Below are 24943 nucleotides of genomic sequence, written 5' to 3' on the forward strand. Positions count from 1 at the left end.
CTTTCCCACAGGATAACTGGAGTGAATACAATAACCCTTGTTCGAAGAGATACTGCCTCGCACACTGCCTCACACACTCTGTCAAACCAACATCGTTTGCTCCCTTTCAGCAACAGCTGTGCAAAAGACCATTCTATAAGCTTAAACTTTTTTTCTCTCCTCCTTTCTTCAGTAGTGTGCAGTATTTTGCATCAGCACTGAATCATGCCGAGGTCCTTCCAAGTAAGTTCTTCTGACTCCATTACTTGCACGCAGTTGTATTTCCCCCTACAAAGCACATGCGGTGGGTTCACCTCTTGCACAGTGCAACCAGAACTGGGGATCTCATTCCCGAGTTTGGCCGTCTGAAACACGAGCTGTGTTATCAGCCCCTCTGGAGGGGACAGCACAGAGCAACAAGGATACTAACAGGGCTTGATTCTTGGGCCACTCAAATCCTTAGATAGTTTTCCCCTGCCCAAAGCAGGTTTTGGAAGCAGACCGCTAATTTCCATCACAGACAATTCCATCCACGTTTACTCACAATAAGACAGCAGTTTCACAGGCGTTAGCAAAGCCAGCCCGGGGTTTCACTCTCCTTATGAGAGCTTTGCGTATGCTCTCCTGGCACAGAAAAAGGACAACTTTGCAATAAAGGTAAGGAATAGGGTTCCCTAAGATTTTTGATAAAGTGCATACAAAAGAAGCTCTACTTTGTGTCAGTGCAGACCCTTTAAAACACCTACATGAATATTTATGAAGTTTCCCTTTCTTTCATGAATTGTTTGTTGCTCTATTTGATCACAGTACTTCGCTCGCTCCTAATACTTTTGGATAATGTTCTTGCCTTTATTTGTAATCACTCTTTATTCGGTGTGGAAGGTGGATTTTTCCAATTTTGTGCTATTATATACCTTAGCATGGAAAGGATTAGATGGGTTTTTCTTTTTCCGTTTAGTCCTTATTTAACTGCTTGTGCGCTTCAGGGATTTATATCCCAGTAGGTCTAATTCCAGGATTATAGGTATCTTGATATCCAGTAAATCATTTAGCAGGATATAGGTTTAAGGCAACTCCAAATAACCCCTCCAGTTAGCTCTATGGCTAAAAACTGAAGTTAGTTGGAAGTACTAGATTTGCATAAGAGTTATAAAGTAACACAGACTCACCAATTTGGAGTCTGATTCTACTTCCCTTAAAGTCACTGGTAAAATTTATACCCACTTCAGTGTGAATATGGCAAGGCCTTCAAATCCTATTGCTTTAGAAGCATTCCTTCTTCCTAGCCAAATGCTAATCAAAGTCTCCTCCTCCTCTGATTTAAGGTTCAGTTCTCATTCCCATAACTACTGCATGTTTATTTAGATAAATACTGTCAGGTTGAGTTGACCCAAAATGTAGATTTATTAAAAATGAAATAAAATGAGCAACAGAAAGCTTTCTGTGTTTGTTTTTCTAAATTCCACTGAAAGCAGCTTCTTGGTTTGGACTTTAGTTTTCCTTGGCATCATCTACAACCTGAACATTGAAGCACTGTGCTTGTACATGAAAACAAAGAGGGGACAGGAAAAAAAGTGGAATTGAACTCTAGGTCTTCTTTGTTTCGGCTTAGTGAAAAGTAAGCGTGTGGTATTCAAGATCAAAAGTAAATTTGCTTTCTTACGATCTATTATTCAGAATAATCAAAAGCAACACTTATAGCAAAGATGAGGAAACTGATGCTTTAAACTGTCTTTTAACTTGTTCGTGTGCCTTTAAACATGGCATAGGGAGTGAGAAAGGCTTTGCCCTGGCATAGCGCTTAGCAAAATTACACCTCTGTGCCAGTTCTCACCAGGCGTGTCTAAGGATTTGTCATTCTGTGGTGGTTTTTTTTGGTTAGGTATTGTTCCAGTGGCAACTCCACCAGAAACTCTGGAGAGCTACAGGTGTTTCAAGGTCAGGTTTCTGTTTTGGTTTGAGATGCATGAGGGTGTTAAATCCGTGACTTAGTACATTTGTAGCACTGGATGATTCTCTTCAACCTGTGTGAGAAGGTGCTGTTGTACCTGACGGTTTTCTTGCAGTAGGGAATATTATGGAGCAAGAGACTGCTAAGTGAGACAAACCACAGCGTGGAGGCCATTTACCACACACAAGGAAAGAGCCTGGTTGCTCTAACAGGGCCTGGAGGAAACCAGGACTGCATCTGGGGTGTGGTAAGGTGATAAATCTGAGCATCCCTCCCACCCTTAAGGGTAAGTGCTTGTTTAAACTTTCTTTAATATTGGGTGTGTCAGAGGTGTGAGCCTAGAGGAACTGCCATAGCCAGAATTAACGTGTTCTTCTTCTGTAGAACAGAAAAGGCCTTTCCAGACAGAGGCTTTCTGCCTGCGTGAGTGTCAACACAGAGTTCATTTGAGGCAAATTCTGTGGTGAAGAGAAAGGTAAGGTTAGGTGAGGAGCCCTTCCCATCAAACCAAACTTGACGGAAGGCCAGGACTGCAGGGCTGGATTAGGACTGGGCACATCCCGGCACATAGGGTGGTGAGTAAGATGCATCAGCTCAAGAAGGCCTCGTCTGCAGTTGCAGTTGCAGTCCCCTTCCTCACAGGGGATGGGAAGGTGGGATTAGTAGTTCAGTGAATTTCTGTGCACTACCTACCATCCCATGCTCTGGCGCAGGCAAGTAGGTCAGTGAGTAAGGGTGAGCAGACAACCACTGTTCTGCTCCCTCCATGTCCATCCTGCAAAACAGCAGGTAGGCCTGTTCACTTCTGCATGCCTGAATCTGTGGTCCAGGCAACCAACAAATAGAGAAGGACAAAAAACAGGGATAAAAGAGGGTTCAGTACATTTTTCTGTCTCCTATGAAAGAAAGAAAGAAAGTCACCACGTAGCCTTTCTTTACTGACCACTCAATCTTCTCTGTAAACCATTCCCTACCTATGGCTATAGCATATTCAGCTCAATCCTTTTAAACTCGCTTGAGAGAGTTGATCGATAAATAAATGAACACCAAATATGGAGAAATAATGCATTCCATTGGTGCCATGTCATCCTGGTCCATCATACGTAAAATGTCATGCGCATCTAGCCCCTGTCAACAGATCTGCCTCAAAGGGTGCGCAGGATCAGCAGTCCGCAGTTTCAGAAACAGGCAACATCTAAATCCACCACCGATTCAGTAACATCTCTGCCTGAATATGATAGATAAGGATTTCAGGAAGGCATGTCAAAGATAAAAGGAAAGCTACCCCTTGCTCTTGTTTAATTTCCCTTCCAATTTCCTAAAAGGCCTGTTGCAGGAATGACTGTCACCAGAAAGATACAGGGCCCAATTTACGGCCATTGCACAGAACTGCAATAAGCAGTTGCAGTCTATAATTTTCAAGTAACACCACATTTATGAAAACTGCAACAATCCCTTTTACCATGATTTGTGGACTCTGATGCCAGAAGAGCCAACTCCTCTCTCATGTAACAGAGAGCAAGAAGAGAGAAAGAGAGAGAAAGATGAAGAGAAACAAACTAGCTGCTGCCTCAGCATGTAGACTGAAAAATAAATAAAAAACAGTCTTAAAAAGTGTTAATAAAATATCCGCTAAGAATAGAAGGGAAGATTAGAGCTGACAAGTTGGCCATAGGGCCTTCTTCAGGCTCTTCCAGTTAGAACTGAGACAAGATGATGAGTTGAGAAATTTAACTGAGCTGACATGGCCTGCATTTTCATAAATTTCCTGCTCCTTTTTTTATATTAATAAAAGAAATCTATAAAATAAAAAGGATAGAATTCAACTGTAGGCCTGTAATAATGTGCAGTTCTCCTAAGCATCTTGTACCAAGCTTTGGAACAAATGCAAGAGTAACTGAAAGACCTGTAACAGACAATGCGTTACATTTACTGAGTAATCAACTCTAATTTTTTTCACCAAGGATCCTATTTGAGTGGAAAGATGTCAGCATGAGTTGGATGAAGCCCCAGATCATCCTGCAGTTTTTAGGGAGAGCAGTGTTACTACTACAAGAATGATCCAGAAAATATAGTGGTTAGAGCTTATTATCTTTTGGTTGTTGGGTTTTTTTGTTGTTTGTTTGTTTGTGTTTCCCAAATCCTACCAAAATCAGCAGAAAAGCTTTCATTAGTTCTAATCCCTTTGTAAAAAACAGTTGAATTATTTCTGAATTGGAATAAAAATTGTGACATTTGGGAAAAAAATCATGAAGAAACCAGGGATGATTTTATAAATGACTGAAACAGCAAGCAAATGTTTTCTTCCCTGACAACTGCAAAAAGTCAAATCCAGAGTTGTACATTATCACTATTTAGCTCTGTCTGTGTCTCAGGCAACTTCAAAGTTTTGAATCTAAACTGTCTCCTTTTTCCCCAAAAAAAGCAGCTCCATAAAAAAATAACAACAATGCCTTTAGTTTTGCTGTCTGGGAATTTCTTTCCCAATCTGACTTTTGGGAACTGGGAGTTTTTCTCTAAATTGCTTGGGCTAAGTAAACGTAACACGAGAGATTTTCCTATTACATCATTTTATTTTTATCAGCATCATCATCATCATTATTATTATTGTCATGATCTTTTCTTTGGTGTTTTAGTCATTACCTAACCGAAGTGTAGTGCTGCATAGCACGTAGTCTGCTTTCACATTTCAAATGAGCCCAGCCTTGCAGAGATTAGAGGTCCAACAAAGAGTTTATCATAAGTGCATCTAGTATTGTTTCTAATCAGTGAACTACACAACACCAAGTACAACAGAGCCAACGGCTGGCAGGTTACAGAGGTGTTCCTCACACAGTGAGCTCACTAATAAGGATGTTTCAGGAGAACAGGCTTTCATTAGCTTCAGTCACACATTCAGTTGCACTGCTGTCTTGACCTTCACTCCACCTTCTTTGCGGGGGCAGTAGAAGAAGTAAATCTCGACCCCTCTGAGCACAGACAGCTTTAAATACGTAGAATTTATCTGTCTTCTCTATACAAGACATGGGTGGAAAGGGAGGAAGATCTTCAACAGAGACTTTATGCCTCTGTAACCTGCTTTGCAATCCTGAAGGGCGGCAGCAGAACTTCATTCATTGCTCCTTTCTGGTCACAGTTGTGTCAGCAAGTGCACTCACCTGTGGTAGAGCTGGCCTTCAAACACTGAGAATCTTCGGGATATTTGAGGAAATGTAAGAGAGCTGGACTTAGTGCCAGCGAGGTTCCCATCTTGCATTTTGAGGTTTGTGAAGACCCTGCTCACAGTCAGTTCACTTGGCCTTTTGGCCAGTTTCTGCTCAATGATGTCAAGACAGATGGTAAATGATTCTTTAAAGGCAGCCACCTACATAAAGGGGAGACCCTCTCTGCTGCGATGTTAGAGATGTCAAGGGGCAGACCAGCAATGAGGTTTGGCAGCACAGCAATGGTGAGAGGCCAGGCAGACCAGGACATAAAGAGCTCTCTTTACTCACTGGTTTTAGTCATTTTCTTACCCAAACAGCAGACAGCCAGGTGGGACTCTTAATGAAAGAAGTTATGTAAGGGCAGAAAGTTTGATTCACCAAGCCGCCACACTGGCAACACGTTTACACAACTTCTCCACCCAAAATCAAGAGGTTTAACCTGTAGGGATAATTGCACCCCTTTGGCAAGGGCGGTAGAGAGCACTTAAAGAGGCAGCCAAAGCAGAGAAAAAGGGAAAGCAACATCATTTTGGATAATTGGAGCACAGAGGTAATACATATCTCAGTGTCACAGCAGGGATTGGCCAATGCAATCTACACTTATTCTTATCTCAGAATTGTATTTATCGAAGTAAACTGTGCTTGAGTTAAAAGGAAGCACATAAATCTTCTCTCATTGTCATCTTGCAACTCACAGCAGCTGCTAATTATATTATAGATCTTCCAGAAGTATGTACAGTAATTACCAGTTTCACCCACATTATTAGACTTGCAAATGCATTTTGCTTTTTGCAAGCCTGACAGGAGCAAAGCGTTAGACCAAAAATGGGGTAAATTAGCACAGACTCAAGAAACCAAATAGGAATCCCTAACTGTACTGGATCTACTCTGAATTGCACTGGACAAAGACACCACCTTTAGGACATATACTTGCTGAACTCTCATTTTGGCTCGTTCACCCAAGCTACAAGTCACTTCAGGCTTTTCCAAACGTCCAGTTCCTAGAGATTACCATGGTCTGACCTAGGCCCACACTCAATGTGTTGGAACTGGTGACAGCTCTCTCTATATCTTAAAATCTTTCAGATAGAAAAATTGATGTTATTATTCTTAAAGCTGGAGTAAGTTCATGTCCTCTGGAGTTCTCAAGGAACCTTTCATACTGCATCCATCTGTGGATGAATGGAAGCATCATTTTCGTCACTTGCATAAACAGGCAAAAATGAAATTTATTTAAATAACCAGGGTGTGGTTATGCTAAACACTTTCTCCATGTACCACAGCTGAAGATAAAAAATGCTACCAGGCATAAACCTTAAGTATTATTTATATATGCATACATACATGAGAAGAACCACTTGTATTACTAATTTGTTCTATTTGTCTGGTTTTCATATCAACTGAGCACTGACTGGAATTCCTAAACCAAGAGGAATAACGTGGGCAAAGACTGAAGGGTAGTCACGTAAGGTAGAGTTTTCAAAAGCATTATGTGATTTGTGAGCTGAACTTCTGATATGAAAAGTGGGTCTTTTTGATAATTTACTCGTAAGTCCAACACATTCTTCCACAGAAAATATATTAAGACTAATATATATCTCTTCGGAAGCAACCTTCCTTAAACACTACAAATCCATATGGAATCATTACTGAAATCTCTGTTTCTTAAAAAATGTGGTAGAAATTCAATAGTGGCTAAAATAATAGAGTAGGAAAGTGGTTAATGTATTCTGGTGTTAGGCCAGTCGGGGCATTTAAAAATCGTAATTTTTTCCCACCTCAAGCACAGCCTAGTCTGTGAAGCCACAATAAGATAAAAGTATGTATTTTCTGTGGATCATAATTTGCAAAACATTTTGACATCGTTACTGGAAAGGTTTGATGTGAGAGCAAAGCCGTATTATTAATGAGAATTAGGCATAAAGGCATTTAAACAAAGACATCTTCACAGTCTTTTGCTGCTTCAGTATCTACCCTTGCAAAATGCTGCATTTCCTCCATTCTCATTGAGAATTCAAGTTGAAATAAAAGTGGAAGACTTTCTTCTGTGCCCAGTTGGATGGGCAAGGTTTAATGTGCAACTTCCTCCATGGGAAAAGAACCTAAAGAAGAGTTTCGAGATTAATATCCAATTTCCAGGCTTTTACACAACTCGGCAATCACTCAAATCTAACAGTGAACCAAGGGAAAGATTAAAAAGCCAAAGGCCACAAACCTGTTTAAACTAGTATAGTGGGTTCAAAGTTTCCTCTGAGATCTTGGGCTATAGTTTCCAGATATCACAGAAGTACAAAACCTAGACAGCTCCACAGATAAGCTCCTATTTACTCTAGATCAACCGAAGAAATATAAGAAATCACACTTTGGACCTTGTTCTTAGTCACAATTAAAACCTGGTTATTTTGGTTACTCAGTGAAAAGTGACTTTCAGAAGTGTTTAGGAGCAAAATGAGCTCCCAAAAAGGTGAGTTGCTGCTACTGGGCAGAAGGATGGTGGGAAAATATTTATGGCCTCTTGCCAAAGTAGAAATGTATTAAAGTGCCTGCAGTTGTTGATGCTCCTGTTCTTGCTGAAAACCTAAGGGGAATCCCATTGACTTTGGAGACTACAGGAGAAAACGCTGGCAAACAGAAGTGTATATGTGAAAGAAAGCAGAGAGAAGAAAGAATTAATAATGCAGAGACTTTATTTACCTGTGCTTGCCACCTACAATCCTCCCTGGTTGTTACACTGTCTTGACACAGGACAGGATTTAGTTCTGCTTATGGATGTGATCCATACCCTTCTGACTTCTACCAATGGGAGTGCCAATAGGAATCCTTCCTCTCTTTCTAGCCATCTTACAGGAACAGATACGGTTCATTTGGATGGAGGCATGCCATTTAACTATTCCTTTAAATGGGCACAGTAGAAGCCCATTTTACCATGCTATAACTTAAGACTCTGAGCCTAATGAAGAGTGCATGAAGAAGGGAGAAGAATACAATCAGTGTTTATCATATTTATTTTTGGAAGCTTTTTCTCAGTCTTCCAAATATTTGGGAACTATCTGATGTCCTCAGTTGACCTGCTGAAATCCTCCTCTGCATGTTTACCAAGATCTAAACCATGACACCTTGTGTCAAATCACTTTCCTCTTGCCTACAAGCTCTTTCCTGTTAATGAGAACTATGCTTTTGATAGTTAAGGAAACCCAAATATATGTCTTCTGCAGTGAGATTCACAGGATCTCTTCTCTTGGCAGCTGATAAATAGTTGTCACAGCTGAGGGAAGGTTCAAATTCTGCAAAATGCCTGCTGAGCTTTGAAACATTAACTCTTAGGTCATCAAGAAGCTGGTTCAAAACAGGAAACAGCTCTAACACCATAAAGACTCCATATAACCATAACAGGTGCTTACAGTAAGTTCCATTATAAGGAACCTCCACCAATAGCTAGAACTGTGAGCTCTTAAAACCAGGGGGTGTGTCACTTGATCCATGACATCAAGGACATGTCTTAGAAAATGAATCTTAATGGGTGAACTGGAGGGGAGGAAGAATTACTTTAGCCAGGTCTCATCTTTTTTACAGAATTTTAATTCCACGACAGATTTTCTGTTGTATCCCATTGCACCATCTTGGAAGGAACAGCTGTTATCAGTTCTACAGGCTGGTGCTTCATTCTGTATTCTCGGGGGATCGTCACTGACCTGTCCTCCCTGGTCTGGCTGAGCCATCCAGGTAAACAGCCACTACCTTTCCCTACAAGCGGCTCTTGCTGGCAGCTACTCCCAGTTCTGGAAAACAAATTGCAGACCATTATCAGCTCTTCTGGTAATTGCTGCAGGATGGAAACTGAGAGTGCAATAAATCACAACATCATTATACAAAGGCCCAAATGGTCTGGCATATTTTAGCTTGAGATGGTTAATACAGAAGTGATGTAGACTGCAATGGTAGATAAAAATATCCTATATTGACTAGCTTGCATTTGAGCTTTTCTATATTTTTTTCATATTATTCACAATATATTTTAAATTTAAAAAGAAAACATCTTTAGCTATAACAGCAACATTTTGCTTTTTAACCTGGTGGGAAGAATATCCCTCAGCCTTTAAATACATGAGCCTTGAACTCTGCACAAGGCATTATATTTATTACAGAGATACCACACATGATGATTGTGGGCTAAAGGTTGGTGTATTTTCATTGTTTGTATTCTGTCTTTAAGGCAAATGTCCAGTGACCCATTGTAACTCCGTATTCACATGAGCATGGCGTAGTTTGCAGTAAAATTTTTCATGCCCAGGCAAAAACAAGTTACCTGGGTTGAAGCAAACTTCTCCAAAGGCCAATATAATACCTGCACTTTAAAACTCAGACGTTAAAAGAAAGAAGCTGAAAGAACAGGCACTTTCAAACAAGCATTAGGTCATGTGAACAGAAGTTGTTTGACGGGATCTCCCTTGGGATATTCCAAGAACATGTACAATCCCAGGCATGGAGCCAAGAGGATCCAGGCATATCAGTGAGGTGCAAGACAGGGAGGAGTTAGCAGTCATGTTCAAAAATATGCTTTTAATGTTCAGCCAAGGAGCAATATTAACAGCACTTGCATATTTGCCAAGTGCCCAGAGAAAAGTGTAAGGATGGAGTGGAGAGAAAGGAAATAAATAAAGCTGGAGAGGGAAAATTATCTATAATAGAATTTTGTTTCTCCCTCCAGTTCCAGACCAACTCATCAAAGCCAAAAGGTAATTCCACTCATTGCAGTATCTTCCATCTTGTTCGGATTTCATCCGTGAATAAGCAACTGGATTTCTACCAGACAACTGGAAACCTACCAAAAGCACAATCTTCTGACGTGCTAGCAAAGCTGGAATTAGATAAAACATTAATGAGAAAGACCCATAGATTTAGTGGATGTTATTTTCGTAAACGCTGGTGTTCACAAAGAGCAGCTTTATAGAAAACATTTGCCCTTAGTTTAAAGAGTCTCTGCTGAAATGAGTTTAAACTACCTCAGTATCAACTGAAGCTTTATTTTTTTTCCGTTTTTGATGATGGCATTGTTAGTATTTTCATTCAGTTAGAAAAGTAAAATAAAATAAAAGGCTCTACAGGGCTTGTATTAAACAGGTTAGGATTATTATAATCAAATTTTGATTGAAATACTATCAATCAACAGTCCTGGGAATATAAAGTATCATTTCTGGGTTGATAGCATCTTTGTGATGGAAAGCATGTTTTTTTTTAATTGGATTCTTGGAGAAAGTACTGTAAAGCTTATTCAGTTTATGTTTTAATCCAGGCTGCCCTGCACACGTGTACATGGCTGCAAATACTCGTTTATGTTCATGACTATGCACTTCACAGAGAAAAAGAAATGGATGGAGCAGCAGGTGAGGCAATCTGCCTCCTTTCAGCCAAGATCATGAGAACGCTACTAGATACTACCAAGACCAGCAGTAAACCTGAGGCAGAGGCCACAGCATCATCACTACCAGACACACCTCGCCTGGGTCACCAGTGTTGAACTAGGCTGTTTCCTCCCTGCACTTCAGCCAGTGTTTTTTTCTGACCCTTGTACAGCAATACATCTCAGCCAGAGCAAAAGGTACGAGGCATTTTCTCTCCTGTTCATATTCACTGTGCTGTGTGCATTGAAAAGAACAGGTACAAGCAGCACGCTCTGGGCAGCACTACGCACGTTCAGGAGTTGCTCTGGCACTGAAAACAATAGGCTCACTTATCTGAAAGGTACGGCAAAGCACTGTTACGAAGCCATCGCGATTTAATTGAGAGCTGACAGCTATTTACATCACCGAGGATTTAGTTGCACTGCTGTTATGATGAGCCATGCAGCTCTGAGCAGTGGACGGTTTGCTTCCAAATCTGTTATGCCTTGACAGCCTCCCTGATCACTCAGCAAATAAACTGCGGAAGTTCCTCAATGGTGTTTCCAGAAATTACAGCTTTACTGCTACCATCTTACAGCAGCTACTCCAGGGCGACTGTGACTTCAGAGGCCTTTTTAATTATTTAAAGAGAGAGAGAGAGAAGGAGAAAGAAAAAGAGAAAGGGAGGGAGGGAGGAAGAAAGGAAAAGGACGGGAGGGAGGGAGGGAGGGAGGGAGGGAAGGAAGGAAGGAAGGAAGGAAGGAAGGAAGGAAGGAAGGAAGGAAGGAAGGAAGGAAGGAAGGAAGGAAGGAAGGAAGGAAGGAAGGAAGGAAGGAAGGAAGGAAGAGTAAAAAACTACTTATGGAATAGTCAGTACTGGTGGCTCTTATGCTACTATCTACCGATGTATGTGCAACTTCTGTTGCTGGTGAGACAGAAGATAATATATTCAAACGCAAACTACTTGCTACCACTTTCACATTATTTCAGTGTTACCAAATTGCTGAAATTAAATGAAAGCACCCTAATCAAAGCAGAGTAAAATGTCACATCCAGTCTGAATTTATGATATGAGAGAAAAATTTACAGAAGCACACAATTCACAGATCTTCTCTTTTTACAAAACATTTTGCTGATTGCAATTACATCAATAAAAATGAAATTCTTATTTACCAGAGTGGATATTGGCAGAGGAAATGCTAAAACAGCTTTGCTAATTCCAACACCGTCAGATATTCAGTTTGCCAAATACCTGCATTGATTCCTGAGTGTCTCCCTCCAGCATCACTGTCTCTTATGGGGAACATTCTTACCCCTCGTATTATTGCCGAAAAACACCTTATGACAACACTCAGCTAAAATCACCAGGGTCTTTAGGCACGGTAGCATTTCCTCAATCCATTCATATTCCTCCGCCATGCCCCCAATTCCACTTCAGGCCCAAATCCCCACAGATATCACAACCTAATCCTCTTGCTCCTTTTACTGTGGGAAAGAACCCAGGTGCTCGTGCTGGAAGGGAATTCCAATGGATGCCTGAGGCACTCGGATCTCCTGGCACACCCCCACCTGTGCGGCCCTTGCAACACAGTCTCAGATATGATAGCGATGAGCGCTGCGGAAGAACCAGAGCACATCAGCACCCAGCACAGCACTGGTGAAGCTGTGGCACTGGAAGGAGCTGGACAGATGGGATGAAACCTCTAGCGGCCATTTCGTTCCACTTTCCTCCCCGAGCACAAGGCTGTTGCTAACAGCAGACCAGAGCAGCTTTGGCATCACGTGTCCATGTCCTCAAAGCCTCCCTGGATGCAGGTTCCAAGCTTTCCTGGGTTACCTGCTCTGGAGCCACACTGCCCTCTTAAATGTACAGGAGGAGCTGGGTAGGTCAGGAGTGTTCCTAGAACCAGGCTTCTTGGAGACAATCTGAACGCATACACTTAGAACTGCAACCAGCTAATAAAAGATTTCTAATCTCTGAGCTGCATAAGAGGCCCAATATTCCACTGACAGTGATTGAATAATTTATCACTTTATCACTTGTTTTCCTCGCTGAAGGGAATCATTTATCTGCAATGTCACCTGGAGAACGGTGGGTGTTGTCAGAGGATCAAAGTCCAGCGTCAGGGTATGCAACAAATATTAACCACTTCATCCCACTTCACCGGGCACCGTTTTAATTTCATTTTTATTGAGTCTGCTTATCACTTTACAACAGCCTGTACATTATAGAAGATGTAAACCTAGATCACCTCCTACAGGCCAAAGAGAGAGAAGTCCTCTTTCCTTTTTCCTTTTTCCTTTTTCCAGCAAGAACATTGCTGTTCCTGACCTGCTGTACCTTAAAGAGTTGAGTAGACTGTTCTAGCTATGCCCAACTGTGATTATTAATGGTAGCATTAGGTCATTATGGAAGATTATCTTCTAGTACTCTGAATTTTGGGGTTCATAGCAGGCTTCCCCACCTATGCATATCAGCCAGTACAACAGGATGCTTCAGGAAATCAAATAAAGGGACCAATTCGATGTCTGCCCACTTTACACAACCAGAAACAACTTCTGCACTTGAATCAAGATTTTTTTTTATTCCTTGAAATGCTTTCTTGCAAAATGGGGTTTCTGCAGTAAAATACTGTGAGGGAAAGAGCATATTATAAGTATAATATATTCTTTTTACTGATCACGATCTGAGAGTTAAAGTGTGTTTGAAATGTTGTGTTTTGCAATCCGGTCTGCGTGATGAGTGATAAGTTATATGGCCATAATAAACAGTAGCGATACATAAAATGTATTACATTCTGTACAGCCCTATTTGCATTGCAAAAAAAATCTCCATTTAGATTACAATGAACTCTAAATTACAGAGTAAACAAGTTTTGGTGATACGGTGAGGCCCGGCAGGGAGGAAGGTATCGTTTGCCACCCCAGCAGAGGAATGCTGTTTACATCCAGAGGAACTGCACTTGGAGACTTCGCAGCTTTAACACACAGGGGGCTGCAACCAGACCCCTCAGCCTCTGCTTAGCGGCTTTCATTGCATGGCTATAGGCTCCCTGCTCAACACCAGAAGCTTTCAGCAGTGCTTAACTTTCCCAAAAGTGGTTAGGCCTCGGGGGATTAAGCTGAATAGCCTACCTTTGAGTCTGTTTGCTGGGCAGCAGACGGCAGGGTCACTGAAATGAAACACTATTGTGTGCTTTCATAAGGAAACAAACCTGTGACTTGGTTCTGGACTAGTAGGAGGCAAGTGGCAACGGGATATTTGCTTTAAATTTTCTCTTGTCTTTCCCCTTACTGAAAACACAGCTAAATGGCTCACAGCGCTGCAGGGGCTCAGACCACCTTGACCTCTGTCAACCTGTGTGCCAGCATGGCCATGGGACAGGCCACGCTAACTGCTTGGTTGATGATCTATTCTGAGAGGGTGCAAAGAAAAGAGAGATGTTCACTCTCAGATATCCAAATATTAGCAGGTCACCTGTACGTACTTGACACCCTTATCGACTTCTGTGCTCTAAATGCATCTTTTACAAAGCTTCAGCTTTATGCTTCCTTTCATTAAATGCACATGCAAGGCTACTAGGAGTGAGATAACGTCAGTCCCAGTGATGTCAGGATGAAAACCGTCTTTTTTTTTTTGACCTGAAAGTGGCATAGATTGAGAACAGCAGACAAGGAGGGAGCACATTCACATCTGCTCCAGATATAGAAAGCTGGCTGCCACCTAGTTTCACAACTTACAAAACCTGATAAGATCCCCAGCTTCTTCTGGACAACCAGCTTCCCACTGCCTTTATTCGCTTGCCTCCACCAACACTGACGTAAGACACTTTTCTTTCCCCTTGGCTACCATGACTCATGTTTCACGCAATGATCTGTTGGGATTCCCACCCTGAAGTCATCCAGAAACTGAAGGTTGTGCAAAAGGCATCAATTCTCTTAGCAGCTCTAGGTCCCTTTGTAGACCCAGACCCTACCAGACCAGCAACTTATCACCTGCAGCACTCAGTCATGAGCTCTGTCACTACAGAGAGCTACAACACTTATCACCCAAAACACTCGAGCTGCAGCCCACTCTGTACTTAAGACTAGGATCTTCACTGTCCTTTGAAGATATTTGACATATGAATTGATTCTCTCCCCTTTGTCCAAAGTAGCTCAAATTAGTTATTCTTCCAGATGCTCTGCAATTTAATTTACTTATTTATTTTGAGGAAAGCAAAAGAGGCAAGGGTGTCTTCCAAAAAGGAGTTGTTAGGCAGGGCAGGGTTGTTAGTTTTTTACTTTGGTGTATACTGTTGATATGACTGCTACGTTTTGTGCTTAACTTCAAATCACGGTTGGTAAGGTAGAACTGGGCTTCCAACACTTGTTATAAATCATCCAGTACAACTTAGATTTATGAGGCTAACATCCAATATTCATTTTTTCTACAGATAATCTTCATAAAAATTGGAGCCTGGACAAAAGTGTGACTGAGCAGCAATGATTGTGTTCTTTGGAATGATGTAAGGCACTCCACCTCTCACCTGTGTGCCCGTGGTGGCTTTCTTCTGCAACCTCCCATTTACTGTTTGGATTGGGATCTGAAGCGCAGGAGAGGCCTCAGTACATGAACACAACCAGTTAAAAAAAAAAAAAAAGAAAGCACAAACCAAAACAAAATGAAACAGGTTTGATGCATAAACTGAGGTGTGTCTGTGCAATAAGCAGGCCCCAGAATCTTCTGGTTCAGGTGACAACAGAAAAAGGAAAACAACTTGTTAAAACATTTCCCGAAGCAGAAGTTTCTAACTCTGTGCCAGGTGTGGTACATGCTTGAGCAACTCCTCTCAATTAAGCTATCATCCCAGAGATCCCTCGTGGGTGGTAAGGCTCCGTACTGTCCCCAATGTGGGCTAGATGCTCTACCACATCACTTTGTGCTAATTATTATCTTTGCTGTCATGTGTGTTCATCAGCAGCCATGCTTCATCCTCATGGCTCCAGTGAGGCAGGAGTGGAACTGGATGTGGAGCTGGGTGCCTCGGTGGCATGAACAGCCAAAGCAGGTAGATAGGCTTACCACAGCATGGGCTTTGTGTCTGAACTTCCCAAGGTTTCGAGATTCCCTCATGAAGTTGGTATGTGCCACCAGTGATTTTATAAAAAAGAAGTTCCCAATTAAAAAATAAAAATAAAATCTATGCATTAGATTTGCAGAGTCAAAGACTGAATTTCTTAGCTACTCCTGTACTCCTTGGCTACTAATTCTACATCTACTGAAGTCAACGGCAAAGTAACAGACAAAGTAACAGACACATTTGTCTTGGAAAACAGGAAGACTTCCTGGTTGAATTAGCTTTTCTCTGCTGTCTCTAGAAACAGAACTCTCTAAAAAAAACAACAACAAATCAATTTTGCTTCTCTTCAGCAGAGAGCAAGGAATTATCTTTTCTGATTTCAACCCCCTTCCAGTGTCACAAAGCCATCAGGCCAACTAATCTCAGAAGAACTTACCATATGGTCAAATTGGAACCTGAAAATGGGCTTATTTTCTGCTTAGTCTGTGGCCAAAGCCACGGGATGAAGTTTATGTTCAAGGTACCTGAAGCTGGAACCTCTCAAAAAGTGAAGGGTTTAGGTCTGTACTTGGAGCTTTGTTTTCTGTTCTATTTCTAATAAAAAATAACTTTTAAAGTAAGGATTAACAATTTATGGGGTAGTAAGCTATAAAAAGCTCTGCATTCAAGGTATTAGAAAGCAATATAAATTCTTTTGTGGAAATGTAAACGGTATTTAAATGTAAGTAGGTATTATACCCAGTTGGTTAGATGGGGGCAGCGAGAAGTCTCTGGCTGGCTTTTCTGGGAATCAGATAGGTCCCTAAATCATTAACTTGGTATTAAATCATCTTAAAGATATAAATAAATCGAGGGACTTATCCAGGGATGTCTAGCAGAACTTAAGTAATTTCTAGGTGAGTGACTCATAAGATCAAAGTCAGGGAAGACACCCATTTAATTAGGGAGGAAAGTCTTGAGCAAACTAACAACACCTCTGCCAGGGACAGAACTTTTCTTGTGTGCACTCCAGTTCCATCCAGCTGTTCTGGAACACAATTGCCCCCAAACTATCCTACAAACATTGAAATGAAGCTGAGAAGCAGCTGATCTAGGAAGCCACCTACTGATTCCAGAACACTGCTACCACCAATAAATATTCAGGTTTTTCTGCAGCGCAAATTATCCAACGGAACAGGTTTGCGATCCCGATCCAGCTTTACGCAAGGCACCCTTTAAATTCCATGACAACTTCCCCAGCTCTCCCCTTCAGCTGGCAAAATGGCCCAGTTCATTGCCGTAATTGCACGGTTGCTTTTATCACAGATGATCTCTGTCTGGCATGGTGTATTTTCTCATGACATAATCAATCATGCCATTAAGGAACAACTCATCCTTGATGGCTTGTTCAGAGCTAACCAGAAACCACAGATTTTTTTCACCATTCAAATATATGCAGCACTTTCTTTCTTCTCCAGACAGCCAACGTATTTTAGCTGATATCTGAGGCAGGGCAGTTAGAATCACTTTCCAATGGATGTTCAGAAATTAAAAAAAAAAAAAAATACATATGTATTAAAGTCAACATCAAAAAAAAATCACCTTTGTACTTCTGTATTTGCATGAACTAGGAAGTCTGGTATGTCAGCAAGGAGAAAATATTATTCATTCTATGAGCTAATGTTTCCTCTGTGGTAGTAATGAATTGGTAGGTGTGTCTCGGTTATGGAGTGGAAAAATCATGGTCCTACACATTTTACAGCACGCTTTATTTTTGCACCAGCTGACCTTATTTCAGTTATTTATAAATGCATTTCAAAGTCATTGTTACTGCTGGTTTTAGTACTTTTAGCATTTTTTTAATGTTTTTAGTAATTGAGAAGTGACTATTATCACTGCTGAGTTCTCTACATGCATGTACACTGTCCATTTTGTTCACCCCTTGTTGTAACCCAAGATCTTGTTTTCCTGATCACCCACCCTGCATCCACGCTGGGCTGTCTCTGGGTCTTTTCTGGAGAAGAACAACCAGACTCTGCCTAAATCTCTGCACTGATTTAGTTCTTTGATCTAGCAAAATACAGAAGAGACGAGCACAGTTGCTATACTGTGCTGCTTTATAACTGGATAGCACTAAATTAATCTGTGAATCTGTTGAAAAAGCTGAAGTTCAACAATTAACTGTAATTTGTCAACATTTAGGGCATGACTGCGTATAAAAGGACTATCTTCCTTGAGTTTGGCTGCTAGCAATGCTTTGAAATCTATTGTTTCAATGTGAAGAAAACACTAATGTAAACTTAATTGTCACTGTCCTATAATCCAACTAATTTTGTCAAGCAATATACACGGTTTTGTTTCCCTAAAGCTGCAGAAATTAACTAAGGATAGACGGTTTATATGGTCATACTTTGAAGATCTTTTCCAGGCAGCACTTAGCTCAAAAACTCCCTCTCGGTAATAATGACAAACAAGAGACTTGCACTGAGAAATCACCCAAGACGCATGTGGTACAGCAGAAGAGGGTAATTATTTCTGCTCCGTTTGGTGAAATCACAGGATTGCTGTATGGCCCCTCTCCTGCTCCCGTTCACATTGACCAGTGTTTTCTTTCATTTAGGAAATGTGCAAGTTACCCTCACCTAAAAATTGGCAAACACAAAAATCTCTCTCACTGGCTTTTCCTTTAAAAATATCATTTACCACAATACCCCAACATCCTTCACTAGAAAAGCATTCCACAAATATAAAAGAGAGAAGGAAAAATAGTTTTCTGTTCTCCTAATTTAAGGTACGCAATTAGTAAAGCTGTAATGCAAACACTTTCTCTGCTCAAGTCACTGTGGCTGTATGTATGTATGACATATCTAATAAGAAGCTGAGCATCCAGCTACTAAGATGCTCCTATAAGCTGTACCGCAATCCTCTTAAGGATTTAGGGAAATCGGAGGCTCAGCTTTGCCATCTGTGGCTTAATAAATATTTTCTTCGGAGGCTTTGTGCCTTGTTTTAGGGACCAGGAAAATAGTCCTACAGTAATTTCTGAGTCACGGCATTAACACAGGGCTCCTTTTTCTCTTTCTTTTTCTCCGCAGTCACCATCTCTTTCCTCTAAGTGGACAACCTGTGGTAGGTCACTGTGCGACCCAAAGAGGCTACGTTAGATCAAGGGCTTCTGTATAATCTGAATCTCTCTATCTTTGGGAGAAAACTCAAAGGATGAAAAGTAATCCCTCCCTTTTTCGCTCAGTGGCAATAGAAACACTATTTTTACCAGTGCTATTTAAGCAGCATCAGAAGACCCCTGAGGCATTTCTATAGTTTTGTAGTTTCTTCACTATATTCAGTGGTGGGGCCTCATCCAGTACTACCACCTCTGAGGAACTCAATTTTTTCTTGCTCCGACTGTGCTACCCATTTCCCCAAGCTCTGAAGCTTCAGAACTATTCAAATCTAGCTCAGAACAAAGAAAATCAGAAGAAGTTGGCCAGTGTCTAAAGAAGGACAAATTAAGGAAATAAAGATGAATAGCTTTTCCCTCTGGAGCCTTAGATGAAGACAAAGAGGGCTTGCACAGGCCAAAGGATGTTAGCATAAAAGGTGCTGGGTTTTAAGTAGACGTAAAAATATCTCCTAGGAAATTCAAGAAAAAGACAATAATTTCTTATATCTTCATAAGGACCTGGAAAAAGAGGGAGAATAATACAGAAATAAATATACAATAACATATGGAAACAATACGTTATTGCATTGGAATGGTGGTAAGGGCAAAAGACTGAGAGCCAGAAGACCTGGTTCTCAGTGCTGACATTGCCACCGACTTGGTGTATGGCACACTTTGTTGGCAAAATTACTCTCTCTGCACCACAGATTTCCTTCACATGTGTTTTTTACATGTAACCAAGCTGAAGAGTCTCTCTTCTTACTTATGTTTCATATTTTTAGGGATTTCTATTTCTGCTGCAGCCTGAAGCTTTTAAGTTACAACATAAAAATAAAAGCAAAACAGAACGGAAACTCTAAAATGTAGTTCACTGTTTTGTTTTGATTTTTTAACTGCTTCAAGAGTGATAGTAATCATATTATTGCTCTGTTTTCAGAGTCGGATCCTGGGCCTGTGCACAGTGCAGTTTTAGCAAGTGCTTCCATCAGAGCACCACGCACGAGGAGGCTATATTTTAACTTGGAAGCAGACTGGGGATGGTGTTCAACGTATTGCACTTAGCACATGCAAATCTTAACAAGCACATTCACAACAGTTTCAAGCAATGTTCTGAGAGTAGAACTGCACACAAATAAATTGCCGCCCATATGATATTTCACAAGTCTTTTCTGAAAAGCCATGTCCTGGATTCCTTTGTACTACCTTACATCAAAGGGAAGGAAAAAAAAAAAATCCTTTGAATAATTTGTTCTAGGAGAAGGTCTATCCTTGTCAGACGAACGCACCTCAGTCTGCAGTTGTTAATTTTAAGGACTGATTGAGAGATGCCATTTAGTGAAACTGAAGCAAGTACAGCTCTGGAAAGCAGGCCACAAGCAGGGGCAGATTTGCAAATCAGCCAGCCGAACCAACGCATGTGAACAACAACAGCATGTGCACTTTACATCAGCCAACAGAGAACTCTGACAGTTTTTATGTGCAGTTATGTGAACTACACACGTGATCATGGTAATTGCATGCAGAAATTGAATGCAAACTGCACAGCTAATTTGTTTTTTAGAAAGGGGTAATCTTGCAACACTGTATACAAAGGAGTCAAACAATAATTACAACATGCTTTTCAAACCTCTTAGAAAAAATTCAGTGTTTCCATGCAGTTGTGCTAAAATATTTTCCAGCTGTCACTGTGCCTCCACGCTGATAGGACGAAACTTTTTTAAAACTCACGGGGAGAGATGGATGAATTTCATTTGTTTGACAGAACGCTGTACAGTATTTCTTAACGAACAGCATCAACAGCAGCTTATATTGCCGGTAGAAGGAGTGTGGGTCTGTAGCAGAGCTCTTATCAGATCCATAAATGCATTAGAGAACGTGGTGAGAAGTCAATGGAGTCAGAGCAGTTTGCTAGGAAGCCCTCAGCTGAGACTGGGCATTTTGCCTGGGATGGCAAACTGAGGATTAAGGGCTTTATGGGACATGTGAACTGCACTCAAATGCAAACATAAGCATGATTAAAATTTAGCAAACTATGATGTACAAGCCCTTGGGCAAAATCCAGTAGACACAGCTGTATTTATAGGTTGATACAAAGAAGATCTGTTAGGCCTAAGAGCAATTCAGCAGCACAGAGAACAGAGAGGAGTTTGAGATCTCTCACAGCTCCGCGGGGCTATGAAGCTCCATCTAATGCAGCGTATCTTTCCCTTAACTACTCCCTCTGGCAGCTTTGACCATACAGTTACTATGCGGGCCCATTTTTTCTATGGATCAATGCATTAGCAACTATAATTAGACTCATAGGAGAAAACTACATCATTCTTTCAAAGACCAGGTGTCTACGCAGCTATTTAGATCGTTTTAAGATCTTGGCTGAGGGCTGCACTTCATTGGTCTGTGCTGACAAAGAGAACAAAAGAAATTTGGAAACAATAAGGAAGATTAATGGACAGAAGGCACTACAATCCAGCATGGCTGCAGAGCATCACGTACAATGAAACACTTCGCCAGTAGTGAAAGCACTGAAGGAAGTGGAAACGAGGAGTTAGCATCACCCAGGAAAATCCGAACTTCTGCAGCACGGCAAAACCTGTAACTTCAGTCTCCAGGGACAAAAAGAGTTGAGACTCACTGGTTATGAAACCTTCCCCGTTTCCTCTAAGTGAATCCACTTTATTGCATTGCTAATGCTCTAAGGAAAGGCAGGAAAGACACTCAGGAATAATGACAGACAGTACCTTTGTGACAGCGAATCTGAGCTACCTCTGCCAGACAGAAAGCCTTTGTTGGAGGGCCCTTGCTCTGAGGTAGTCACGGAAAATGAGCAACCTCAGTGCTGCACGTACAAAAAAAGCACGGGTTTCTCAGAACTGTGCTTCAGATCCAGTTGTACATCCCCATGCTGCTACAGCCTCGTGGAGCTAAACTCTTTTCATGAGACATATGACTTCTTACTTAAGTGGGATAAAGAGCTTTTGGGTTGGCCATAAAGAGTAACACGCTGGAGCACTCAGACGTCCCCTTGAGTAGCACCGGCTAGACCAGGAATGTGTCTGATCTCTGCTTCACCTCTCCACAGCAGCCCTTGATAAACCCAACACTTAAACTGTCATCTGTCCTGTCAGCTAACTCACAAGAGCTTCTTTAGGATGTAGCACATGACGAAGTAATTCAGGCACCTCAAATGTGCAAGAAAGCTGCTGCATTAGCCATTAATCCATTCTCTTGGTTTCCTTTTACATTTGTTCTTTGTCCTTCTGAGATTTTCCTGCCTGATAATGTTGGGTGGTAGGCAGGCTCATGCTCGGCCCTGAGCGTAGATGACTGCAGGACAGCTAGGAGCAGCCAGGTTCCCAGTAGTCCAAATAGCACTTTGCCACATCTGGCTTGCATGTGCTCCCCAGAAAGTGATATCGATGCCTCTCTTTCCCCTCTGACTGAGAAAGACGATCAGGAAAAGGCCAATTATTCCAATTTCAATACTAACAAGTCCTTAGCATCTCCACGCACTGGGGGGGGCTGAACATGCTGCAGGAAAAGAGGAATTGTGGAAGTCTCCCTGCCTCCTGCTGAGTCTCAGACAGGAGCAGATATTCACCTGTCCTGGAGTGGCACCAAGACGCAGCTTTTTCCCTGAGATAGAGGGCTGCGAAACACTGGATTACGTGGTTGTCATCACTGCTTGCTGGCTTTTGTTCCTCTCACACAGTGAGGCAGCAGTGAGAGGGCTGCCACTGTGTTGCGCTGGGATCTCTGAGAACAAACTCATTGTTCATTTAGTGTAAAAAGGCATTAAAAATAGGAAAAAAAGTTAAAAAGAAAAAAAGTAGAGCAGCTCTCCTCTTGGAGCATCAGAAACCAGGTGCAAAGCTACTAAAAATGATGACAAACAAGTACTGGAAATACTTTGAATTTCACCTAGGAATAACGTTCAGGTTGGATTCAAGTGGCCTTGCTGGTACAGAGCAGCATCCCACAGTTCGCTTGGAACCAGCGGCGTGCCCATGGAGTGACACGTTTTTACACTGTAAAAATATAACTATCAGTAATATTAGAGGCCAGATTCTTGCATTCTCATTTATGTAGATTAGCACATATGGCAGTAGAAGCTTTATTTCTTGCAGCGAGGTTTCTCAGAGGGTAAGGAAAACCTAGAGAGAAATCAGAGTGGCAAAACCTAGCCTCCATGTACAATACCTAGGATTGTGTGGCATTATCTCACTATGCCTAACTTGGTATTACCCTCCCCTTTTGGTACATGAAAATGCCAGGTTAAAGACTTCATACTAAAATAGTCGTGTATTTTTTCTAGAATATGCAGCATCCTGTATACGGCAAACATTCTGCATATTCTAAAGCACAGTACAGGACATTCTTACAAAAAGAGAAATTCAGAGGCTGCAACAGTAATCACCAAACTATACTAAGTAATAAAAACTATACCAGATAGTCAAAACAAAACCAAGATAAGAAAAAGGTTGAAAGGATGAAGTACAGTTTACACCTTTATCAAACAGGGTAACTATGGCAACTCATGCCACTTCCACCTGAATCTTCTACCAAAGAAAACTTCCTGCGTTTTCCCTGCTTAGGTGAAGTTTGGGATTTTGTGTGTGTGTGAAAGCAGCAGTGAGAGGTTAATCTAGTCGTAAGAACTGCCTGTGAGGCACTAGCTGGGGAGAAAGGAAGCCCTCCTTTATTTGGGGGCTACATATCCCACGAAGCGGTCCCTGTAAAAGCCCAGAGTCTGGGACAGCTACAGATGAGGCAACAGCAATAAAAAAGTTAAGGCACGCATCAGAGAACCTGAGAAGTCCCCGTCCTTGGCAGCTAGGTTGCAGTGCTCAGCTTCCAGCTGAAGAGGCACTTCCTCACCTGCAGCAGGGCTCCCAGCCCCGGAGCTCCTGCAGTGCCCTCAGCCCCACGCAGGACTCAAGGGCAACTCGCCCAGGCTGAGCCCTCATCCTTCTGGAAAGCAGAAACATGTTGCTGTGATGCACATAATTATAACTGTATCTTGTGTACAAGCACTTCATCATGCAGCTTTTATAGGGTCTCATTCTGCATTTTTTGCTGTTTCATTCTATTCATTTGTGTGTTGTTATTTTTTTAAGTATATTGAATAAGCTTCAGAGGCTGACTTATTTGTAAGGGAAACAGAGCCAAAGAGACTCTCCCTCTCCAGTTTCAGTGTGAGCCAGATGGCCACACTTTAACCATTTCCCTTAAATCAAAAAACAATTGCAAGTCAAAAAACATTGGGACAGGCATGTCAGCTGGTGCAAAGAGCCCTAGCTCCACTGACTTCGGGGAGGCAGGCAAATTTACAGCGGGTGAGCCACTCCTCCCACTCTGTGTTGCAACCTCTAGTGATTTTATTGACCCTCGCAATAGCTAATGTTTTTTTAAAGTGTGGCTTAAATCAGGAGACTGCATGAGAACCTAAGCTTCGGCGATTTCTGTGTTTTTTCTTAAGCTTGAATTTCTAGTCCATATGGCTGTAGAGAAAAACTGGAAACCGTTAGGTGAGCGCTATGATGTAAAAAGAGCCATCGACTTTAAAAAATCTCAAAATCATGGCTCTTTTTATTCCCATTGTATGTTTTTTATTTGCAAGAGGTAAACAAATACTAAATGCAAATGGAACAAACAATGAAGAAATCTCTAAAAATATTTTCCTAACTCTCTCAAACTAACAAAACTCAAAGAGTGTTGGCAAAGTGCTTTTTCAGGGTCAATTTCACTACAAGTAGCAGGGCTGGAAAGGTAGCGAGGGTATAGCAGTAAGACCTGTCCTTCTTTTAATAAAGGAAGAGAATGTTTTTCCCATGCTTCACAAAGATCGCGTTACCTTCTTGTCCTGGTGCTTGTGCTGTGCAGATGGGATACGGGCAGGCAGGTGTTCTGCTTAATCTTTGCAGCTTCTTAAATCCCAGCAATACTTAAATGGAAATGAATTAAGAATGGGAAGGGCAGCATTTGAAAACTGATTAGCTGAAATGCATAGGAGCTGCAAGAAAACATGTTCAGGTTGTTCTGCTTATGAGCTCTCCTGCAAGGACAATGCTTAAAATAAGATTGGAAGTTCCTCAGGCAGTGATCACCTCAATCCCTTTTTGTTGTTTTTACCCCTTCCTCACTGATGATAGAGAGACTTGTGCAGTGGAGAACTCAAGGACTGGGGATCAAAGTATTAATATAATTCACATGCAATACGTGGA

The 24943-nt window shown here is 41.5% G+C and overlaps 1 protein-coding gene and 1 long non-coding RNA gene across 8 annotated transcripts in view; one reads left to right on the forward strand and one right to left on the reverse strand.

The window, feature by feature from the left end:
• Window positions 1-24943, reverse strand: part of LOC310905406 (uncharacterized protein) — a gene marked incomplete at its 5' end in the record, with an annotated part of 392143 nt that overhangs the window by 62813 nt on the left and 304387 nt on the right. The gene's annotated exons all lie outside the window — the stretch shown is intronic.
• LOC310905412 lies at window positions 1423-24228 on the forward strand. Its single transcript, XR_014589025.1, has 3 exons — window positions 1423-2216; window positions 10495-10735; window positions 14954-24228. It is a non-coding gene; the product is annotated as an uncharacterized lncRNA (long non-coding RNA).

The sequence above is a fragment of the Anser anser genome, assembly GCF_964211835.1.
Source record: "Anser anser genome assembly, chromosome: 11".
Lineage (NCBI taxonomy): Eukaryota > Metazoa > Chordata > Aves > Anseriformes > Anatidae > Anser > Anser anser.